The sequence below is a fragment of the Nycticebus coucang genome, chromosome X, assembly GCF_027406575.1.
Source record: "Nycticebus coucang isolate mNycCou1 chromosome X, mNycCou1.pri, whole genome shotgun sequence".
Classification (NCBI taxonomy): Eukaryota; Metazoa; Chordata; class Mammalia; order Primates; family Lorisidae; genus Nycticebus; species Nycticebus coucang.
In genome coordinates, this window is record NC_069804.1 from 49,523,750 (window position 1) to 49,533,676 (window position 9,927).

The following is a 9,927-nucleotide window of genomic DNA, read 5'->3' on the forward strand; positions in this document are numbered from 1 at the left end:
AGTGTCCCAGAGGTTCTGATAGTTTGTGTCTTCATTGTCGTTTTGTTCCAAAAAATTGGCGATTTCTTTCTTAATCTCATCTCTGACCCAGCTATCATTCAGCATAAGGTTATTTAACTTCCATGTTTTTGTATGGGTATGCAGATTCCTGTTGTTACTCAATTCAAGTTTTATTCCATGATGGTCCAAGAAGATGCATGGAATAATTTCTATTCCTTTAAATTTACTGAGGTTAGACTTGTGACCTAAAATGTGGTCAATTTTGGAGTAAGTTCCGTGGGCTGATGAGAAGTATGTGTATTCAGTTTTGTTGGGATGAAATGTTCTGTAGATGTCTGCTAAATATAAATATTGGATGGTTAGGTTTAAATCTAAGATTTCTTTGCTCAGCTTCTTTCTGGAGGATCGATCCAGCACTGCCAAGGGAGTGTTGAAATCTCCGACGATTATGGAGCTGGAGGAAATCAAGTTACTCATGTCTGTTAGAGTTTCTCTTATAAATTGAGATGCATTCTGGTTGGGTGCATAGATATTAATAATTGAGATCTCATCATATTGAGTATTACCCTTAACAAATATGAAGTGACCATTCTTGTCCTTCCTTACTTTCGATGGTTTAAAGCCTACTGTATCTGCAAATAAAATTGCAACACCTGCTTTTTTCTGATTACCATTTGCCTGAAATATGGATGACCATCCTTTCACCCTGAGTCTGTATTTGTCTTTTAAGTTGAGATGTGACTCTTGTATGCAACAAATATCTGGCTTGAGTTTTTGTATTCAGTCAGCTAACCTATGTCTCTTTAGAGGACAGTTTAAGCCATTCACATTGATGGAGAGTATTGATAAGTCTGGTGGAATTTTGGGTGTCGAGTTTTTCAAAGGTCCAGTGGACATTTTGAATCCTTTCGCCAGTGTGGAAGTTGGAGTTTGATCCGAAGTTTCTGAGTGAGTTTACTTTTGTGGTATAGGAGTGGGTTGGTCATCGTGGAGGATAGGTCTGAGAACATCCTGAAGAGCTGGTTTACCTATGGCAAATTTTTTCAACATATGAATGTCATTGAAGTATTTAATTTCTCCATCATAGATGAAACTCAGTTTAGCTGGATACAAGATCCTGGGTTGAAAGTTTTTTTGCTTTAGGATATTAAAAGTTGATGACCAGCCTCTTCTGGCTTGAAAAGTTTCAGCAGAGAGATCTGCAGTTATTCTAATATTCTTACCTTTGTACGTAATCGTTTTCTTTCGCCGGGCTGCTTTGAGAATCTTCTCTTTCATGTTAACTTTAGTGAAGCTAATTATGATATGTCTGGGGAATGACTTATTGGGGTTGAATCGTGCTGGGTTTCTGAAGCTGTCTGCTATCTGAATTTCAGATTCTCTAGGCATGTCTGGAAAATTTTCTTTCATAATTTCATGCAGAAGGGCCTCTGTGCCCTCGGAGGCGACTTCATCGTTCGCAGAAATTCCTATAATCCTTATGTTGCTTTTTTTCGAGTTATCTGAGAGTTCTCTGAGTGAGTGATCCGTTTTTGCTCTCCATTTCTCTTCCTCTTTGAGAGACTGGGAGCATTCGAAGACTTTATCTTCAATGTCAGAAATCCTTTCTTCTGCTTGCTCCATTCTGTTACTGAGGGATTCTACTGTATTTTTCATATCTTTGAGGGCTGTAAGTTCTTACTTCAGTGTGTCTAAGTCTTTGGTGGTTTTGTCTTTAAATTCATTAAATTCTTGAGACAATTTTTGAATTTCTCCTCGAATTCCTAATTCCATTTTATTAATCTTGTCTGCAATCCAAATTCTGAATTCGATTTCTGACATCTCAGCCAGTTGTTTATGAATGGGATCTTCAATCACATCTGCCATATCTTTTCTTGGGGGGGGGTTGATCTATTCTGGTTATTCATATTACCAGAGTTTTTCCACTGATTCTGCCCCATGGTTATTTTACTCCCTTTGGTTTTTCCCCTGGGGTTTTATCAAGGGCCCGTACAGTGTTGTGGCCTGAGAAACTGGGACCCTGTCTGGTGTGGTGGAGCAAAGTGGTTCTGTCTTGCTTTCAGCTGGTTTCTGTTCGATCCTATTGCAACTTCTACTCTTCCTTGAAGTCTCAGCTGTGTGGAAAAATCAGCAATTAAGTCACCCCGCCTGCCCACCTCTGGCCCCAGTTGGAAAAATTGAATCAAACCTTCCTACAATCGCACACCCAGGGCACCGCCTGAAATGTCCTCAGTCTATCAGCCCAGTTCAAAAGGTCCAAATCAGCTGACTCAATCGGCACTTGTCTCGGGTGGGAGAGTTCAAGTGGTCTCTGGGAACTGGATCACAGGGGCCTGGTGACTCCTCTGACACGGCTCACCCCAGTGCAGCGTGGAGTCAGGAGGAGCCACCCAGCAAACAGAGCAGTCTAGGAAGGTTGACATCTCCTTCCCCACTTTGCCCCTCTGTCGGACCCAGTCACTGGTATCTCTGCAGATGGCTAACCCAGTTGCCCACAGTGAACAGACACTCCAGGTGTTTGCACCTGCCTGAATCAGACGGAAGTCTGCCAGGCCCCCGCAGACTGCAGCTATCTAGCAGGAGTAGATGGGGCCTGACATCTTTGAGTTTTTGATGCAGGTGATGGGAAGGAGGTGTTCACTCAGGCTTAGCCCCATCCCTGATGGATGCTGCTAACAGAACAGAACAGAACAGAACAGAACAGAACAGAACAGACAACTTTGCGGGGTTCTGTCTCTGTTCCTGTCGAAATCGCCTACAGAAGACGGGCTGTTTTGAGTTCAAATGTCTTTGCTGCTGGAGATTTGCGTTCGAACACCTCTCTGGGTTGGCCCCGCCCTGGAAGCTTCCCGGGTTTGTGAGCCGTGTCAGGAAATCCCCCCCTCACCGGTGGCCTCCTCTGGTTGCCCAGGGAGACAGGGGGTGTGGCCTCAGAATATCCAGAAGTGAGCGTTCTGCCGTTAAAGAAAAAACGGCTGTTGATCTACCTCCAGGGAACTGCTGCTCTGGTGTGGGCACTCAGGCAACCCTTTTCTCCTCTGTCCCGCGCCCCAGAGTCAGCACTGAGCGGCCACAGTTTGTGCTGGGTCCACACCCCTCAAGAGATCCCCCAAGAATCAGAACTCTTGGGGGATGGCCCCAGACCCCGATTGGGAGTGGGGGGGGGAAGCTAGAGTTTCATTCAGTTTTACGCAACACTACGGCCCGGGGAGGGCTCCTGCACTGCACCGCAGGGAAGTGCCGCCAAGGCTTGATTTCCCCTCAGCAGAGTGCCCTCTCGTTGCTCACGTGTCCCAGAGTCAGCGCTGACCTGACACAGCTCAGGCACTGTGCACTCCCCTCGAGAAATCACCCAAGGATCCGAACTCCTGGGGGATAGGCCCTCAGACCCCGAGTGAGAGTAGGGGCTCTCAGCTCTCAGCGGGGAAGCTAGAGTCTTATTCAGTCTTGTGCCCCGTAATGTTGCCCGGGGAGGGTTGGTGCACTGCACCGCAGGGAAGTGCCGCCAAGGCGTGACTCCCCTTCAGCCCGGTGCCCTCTCCTCACTCGCGCGCCTCAGGGTCAATGCTGACCAGTCGCAACTCGGGGACTGTCCACTCCCCTTGAGAAATCACCCAAGGATCCGAAGTCCTGGGGGACAGGCCTCCAGACCTCAGTGGGAGGGAGGGGAGCGCCGGGGATTCAGGGTTGCTGGCAAAGGATTCCCAAAGTTTTATTCAGCCCTATGTCCAGCAGGAGAACGCCACGGCACCCCAGTAGGGGAGGTAGGTCCAGTTTTTAGAAGGTCTCTCCCTGGAGTGTAGTGGGAGGGCCTTTAATTTCTGCCCGCTTGTTCAATTGTGGGGCTCTTGAGCCGGTCTCATGGGGGAGGGGGACTCCCGTCCACCTGGTGGTGGATTTTGTACCTTTTGTTTGCGTCCTTGTGATCACAGCTTGCCTCAGCGGTGTTGATGTGCGTTCTTCAACCTTCTCTCTTGGTGAGGCTCAAGTCCACCAGGACAGCTACTAAATTCCTGTCCCTTAACTCTCCTTCTGGACGGGAGCCTCTGTTGAAAGCTGGCTTCAGTCCGCCATCTTGTCTCCCTCTGTTTAAGTATTTCTAATGAATTCATTGAAGAGAATGTGAAGATACAGAAAATCATAACGAGAGAAATAAAAATCACCCATAAAAAATCCCTGTTAATATCCTATTTCCTTCTAGATGATTTTCTACATACTCATTGACTTGTACTTTTATACTCATACACATATACTCTGTATTTTTTTCAAATTTTGAAATAAAATTGGGGGTAACATTATATATTTAGTGTATTCCCATATTTTTAAGTGTTTCTAAAAATGACTTCTAATTCAAATAGGATGATGTTGGATAGCACATGTGCATCTGTATGTATTTCTTTTTACCAGTTCCCTAATTTGTATATTTATGCAATTCTCATTTGTACTTCCACCAGGAAGCATATGACATTGTGTTTATACCCTAGACAAGACTGGATACTCTCAATATTTGAAGTCTTTGTGTTAAAAAAATGATGTTTTATTCTAATTCAAATTTTCACTTATTAATTGAATTTTTTCATATTTTGATGAGTTGTTTGATTTTATTCCTTTGTGTGATGTCTATTTTTGTCGTTTGCCCATTTCTGTTTTTCTTATTGATTCTTATGACTTTTTATAACTCAAGTATATACACACTTACTATAAAATATTCAGAAAATACAGAAAGAACAAAATTATCTGTAGGGACCCAAGGAAAAGTTCCACTTCATGCTCTGAAAGTTCATTGAAAATCAACTCACAAAAGGCAGATTAATAGGAAAAAAGGCATAAAGTTTATTAGCTTTATTAGGCACAAGAGAGAATCACAGAGTGATCACCCCACTACACAATAGGATACAGATGCTTACACACCCCATAACCTTCTTCTTAGGGCAGGGGAAATGGGAAAGTATGGATGATTTTAGGGAGGACAGTAAATGATTTTTAGGGGAATTCAATACTATTGAAGAACATATACTGCCTTGGTATGAAAGTCTGCTGAGCCTTCAGAGCAGACAATAGTTTGTGACTAGTCTAGCCAGATGTGTGGAAAGACTTCAGTTTTTCTTCCTGTGATGTGAGTTCAGTTAATAAAAACTGAGGGAAGGAACCAGAGGTAGTTGTTTTTTTCCTTGGTAAATTGGACTGTAGGCAGATAAGGAAGCTTCAGAGAACAACTTCATGTCGTGCTTTGGGAGAGACAGGGGATTGAGAGGAGGGAGGGAGGTCAAAGAGACCTTGAGGCTTTCTTCTTCAGATCAGCATGTCAAAGTGCTTTATTTTGAGGTATTGGTTTATGAGCCCCAGTAAGACCATCCACAACCCTATGACCCAGAGATTAACAAAATTAATAATTTGATTTATTTTCCTGTTAAATATATATGTACTTTTATGTGTTTTGTGAGTAGTTTTATACAATTTCACAACTTTAGAATACAGCATACTTTTTAAAATTTTTCTTTGTTTTTATACTTACATCAAAACTTACCTTTAATGATACATGAGCTCATGAATAATATACTTTTCTTTTTTTAAGAGACAGAGTCTCCCTCTGTTTCCAAGGCTGGAGTGTAGTGGCATGATCATGGCTAACTGTAGCCTCGAACTCCTGGGCTCAAGCAATCCTCCTGCCTCAACTTTCCAAGTAGCTGGGACTACAGGCATGCACCAACATGCCTGGAAGTTTGTCCTACTTTTTGTAGAGGTGGGATCTTGCTATGTTGCCCAGGCTGGTCTCCAATTTTGGCCTCAAGCAATCCTACCACTTAGGCCTCCCAAAGTGCAGGTATTATAAGTGTGAGCTCCTGTGCCTACCCCTACTTTTTAAATTGAAAACATTATAGATAAGGTTGAATTCCCCTTTGACCCCCCCCTTCCCAAACCCTGGGTCCTGTCCTCTTCATTCCCTATCCAGAGGTTGCCAAAGTCTCCACTGTAGTTAATTTGACTAGTGTCCTTTCAAACAGATTTCATACATTTAAATAACAATTAAGATTTTTTGTGTGTGCTTTTTAAACTTTTTATTGTCACATAAGCTCAAAGAAAAGTCACAGAATGTAAACATTCAATATAACAGATTATTACAAAATGAGCACCTGGAGTACTACACTCAGGTCAAAGAATAGAACATTGCTAGCACTTTAGCCTTCTATGGGTCTCTCACTGATCACACCATCCATCCAATGTTATCCTAAATTTTATCATACTTATTTCCTTGCTTTTAATTAAAAAATAATTTTATTATTTGAGTAATGTCCCTAAATGTTATAGGTTTTTTGATTGTTTTTTAACCTTGAGGAGATAGAATTATGCTGTATGTAATATATCTTTGTGTTCTTTGATCCTTTCACATTTTGATTTGTGAGATTAATCTATATTTTTGCCTTCAGCTATCATTTACCCATTTTCCTCACAGTGTAGGATAGTATCCCACTGCATGAATGTACCACTGCTTGTTTATCCATTCTATAGTTGAAAGACATTCGGATTGTTTTCAGTTTTGGTGGACAGTCACAAACAATGTTAGTATGAACTTTTTATTTTTATTTATTTATTTTTTTTTGTAGAGACAGAGTCTCACTGTACCGCCCTCTGGTAGAGTGCCGTGACTTCACATGGCTCACAGCAACCTCTAACTCTTGGGCTTACGTGATTCTCTTGCCTCAGCCTCCCAAGCAGCTGGCACTACAGGCGCTCGCCACAATACCCGGCTATTTTTTTTTGTTGCAGTTTGGCCGGGGCTGGGTTTGAACCCGCCACCCTCAGCATATGGGGCTGGCGCCCTACTCACTGAGCCACAGGCACCGCCCTGAACTTTTTATTTTTATATGAGTCTTGGTACACATGTGCATGAGTTTCTCTAGGTAATAAATCTAGGAGTAGAATTATTGAGTCATTGGGTATGCATCTAACTCTGATAGATAATGCTTAAGTGTTTTTTAAAATGTTTGTACCAGTTTACACTCCCATTCCCAACAACTTCCCTGAGAAGTTCTATTCTACATCCTCTCCAACAGTTAGTGTTAGGTGCTATTGTAGCCTTTGAGCTTTTCCTACCTGATGGGTGTGTGGTGGTAGTTTTTGTGATTTTAATTTATCTTTTCCTGATTATTATTATTATTTTTTGCAGTTTTTGGCCTAGGCTGGATTTGACCCCACCACCTCTGGCATATGGGGCCAGTGCCCTACTCTGTTGACCCACAGGCACTGCCCTCTTTTCCTGATTATTAATGAAGATGAGCACCTACTAATATGTTTATTGGCCATTTGATTTATTTTTTTTAAAAAAACATTTGTTTCTCTTGATTTTATTATTCTTTTAAAAAAATATAAATACATCTTTTACCAAGACAGGTTAGAATGTTTCTAGGGCACAGAACACACCACTGCGGTTTACTTCTCTGCTGACTTTCGGTAGCACTTGAAAAGTTCTGCTTTCAACTACAGGGAATTTTTGCTGTCGTCTCAGAAAATAACTTAGTAATAACAAAAAGAAGGCCATTAAGCCGTACTCGTGCTCCTGCAATTAGTGCTCCTGCAATTAGTGAGTGCTTTTATTTGCATCTGAAAGTGTGGGATGGCAGTTCCTAACAAGCAGTGACAAGCAGACACACCTACAGGCTGTTGTGCTTTTGAAATCCTGTGTTCGTTTCTTTGACGAGGAAGCTTCCAACAAAAATATTGTGTTTTAGTCTTACTTGAAGGTCACCTGCTTACTTCATTATGGCTTCGAATGAAGTCGTGTTATTAGGGACTGCATTACCAAAGCGACTCTACCTCAGAGACCTCCAGGGTCCAGAAGCAGAAGTCACCCCCATGCTGGGGCAGGGCACTTGGGAAAAGTAATGGTTTAGGATTTACCCAAAGAGGATGGAGATTTCCCAATGACCCTGGTTGACCTGAAAATTACTGTGAAACTCAAATACACCTCTAAAAACCTGAAAGAGAGGTAAATTAAAAAGACTCAGAGGTACATGCCCACAATTTAAAAAAGTCATGTGCCCATTCTGTTCTCCACTCCTAAACATGATTTCAGTAGGCCCTGAAGCATGGGGAGATTTTGTTCTGGAAGACAATTCCAGCTGACTTGGGGATGGGGGTGGGACCCTCTGAGGCAGGACATTGAGAACACTTCTGGAGGCTGTTGAGGACTCCTGGGTTAGCTCAGCATGAGGGGGCAGCCTCGCCACCCATCCCTGAGAGCCCCTGGTAGAGGGCCCTGTCTGTCCCTCTTAGCAATGAGCACACCAACAGGGAGGCTGGGAATGATGAAGTATTTCATAGGGGCAAACAAACTCCAGGGGCCACAGCTGACGGCCTCAGTCATTAGTTTGGACCACGAAGCAAACTGTGGTGACTGCTGGCTCTTACATCTCAAACTAACTTAAAAAACAACTTCGTGTATAAAGAGGGGAAGGAAGGTAACAACTACTACACAAACACTAGGGGCTTCAGCTTCTGCGGTTTTCCTAAAGCAACACCTTGACTACACCCTGGGATGACGGCAGTGATGGTGAGGATGTGTGTGAAGGCAGCTTCCAAAAATGCAAGCCTTTTCCCAACCCTTTGTCCCCCAAAGGCACACTGGTGTTATTTGGCCATCTGTCACCGCTGTCTCTGTTCTTGTTCCCCCACCCTGAGGCTGGGCCACCTGTTCGGTTTGGGGACTGATCGTACACGAAGTTCCGGCAGGATGCAAGCTTGGACTCCAATGCCCCCACTTTCTGCAGCAGGTCTTCCACAATGTTGAGGGCCGATATCCAGGCCGCAGGTGTGAGGGGGTTTCCTCCCATGGAGTCGTCCAGGCCACTTCTGATGGTCCTTGGTGTGTTTAAACTGGAGCTGGGTGCTCAATGTGTGATGGGAGTGGACGGTATGGAGCCAGTGGCCTGCACAACTATATCTGTCCTTTCAGCTTCCGCTGAGCTGGGCAAGGGCGTCCTGGGTTTCTCCTGCTTCTGTTATACAGCCAATTCCTGCCGCAAATCCCTGGCTTCATCCTTCAGTCTCTGAACAGATTCAAGGAGATTCTCCTTCTCGTCAAGTTCACTTTCCAGGAAGGCATTTCTTTCCATGGCTTGATTCAAGTGCTGCTCAAAGTCTTCCAGAGAAATGATTGTGGCTCGCTTCGCTTTTTCCAAGTCATCATTGGCTTGCTCCAGCTCTCTGATATATTTCTGCAATTGGTCTTTGATGGTTTTGGTCTGTGCAAGATCATCCTCCAAGGCTGAGTTCTGCCGGTAGCCTTTGGAATGCTGCATTTCCAACTTCTCCTTTCCAGCTCCATGCCATGGCAGTTATTTTCCGACAGGAGGTCTCTGTTCCTGGTTTCTATTTGTTGCTGCTGCGTCTCCAGTTCAGCTTCATATTCTCCGCTTCCCTCCTGGAATTCTCGGAGTTCCTATTGCATATTCTCTGCCCTCTGCTTGTAGGTCATTGCCAGATCTTTCCAATAGTTAGCTTCTTCCTCCTCAGAGCTGAAGGTCTTTCCTGAGTCTTCCATCATGAAAACAGGGGAAGTGATAGATCACTCTTTTTGTGGCATGGTGTAGTGCTAGGGCGGCGAGGATGGAGAGGACTAGGAGGTGGCTCAGCCCTGGCCCTCCGGCCCCTGCCAACGCCCCGGCCTGATTTACCATTTTAAAGAAATTATCTGTTCAAATCTTTTTTTTCCTGTTACGTTGCCTGTTTTTTCTTTCCAGTTGATTTTTAGTTCTTTATGTATTCCGAATACCAGTTCCTTATCAGTTTAGATGAGTTGCAAATAACATTCTCCCATTCTGTATTTTCAAATTTCAATCTATGGTGTCTTTTGAGAAGCATAACTTGTTAATTTTAATGGAATTGAGTTACTAATGCTTTTATTTAGGGTTAATGTTTTTTGTTACT

General features: G+C 43.5%; 1 pseudogene; it reads right to left on the reverse strand.

Moving 5' to 3' along the window:
* Window positions 1-8,507: 8,507 nt before the first annotated feature.
* On the reverse strand, window positions 8,508-9,541 carry LOC128577468 (nuclear distribution protein nudE homolog 1-like; annotated as a pseudogene).
* Window positions 9,542-9,927: the final 386 nt, after the last annotated feature.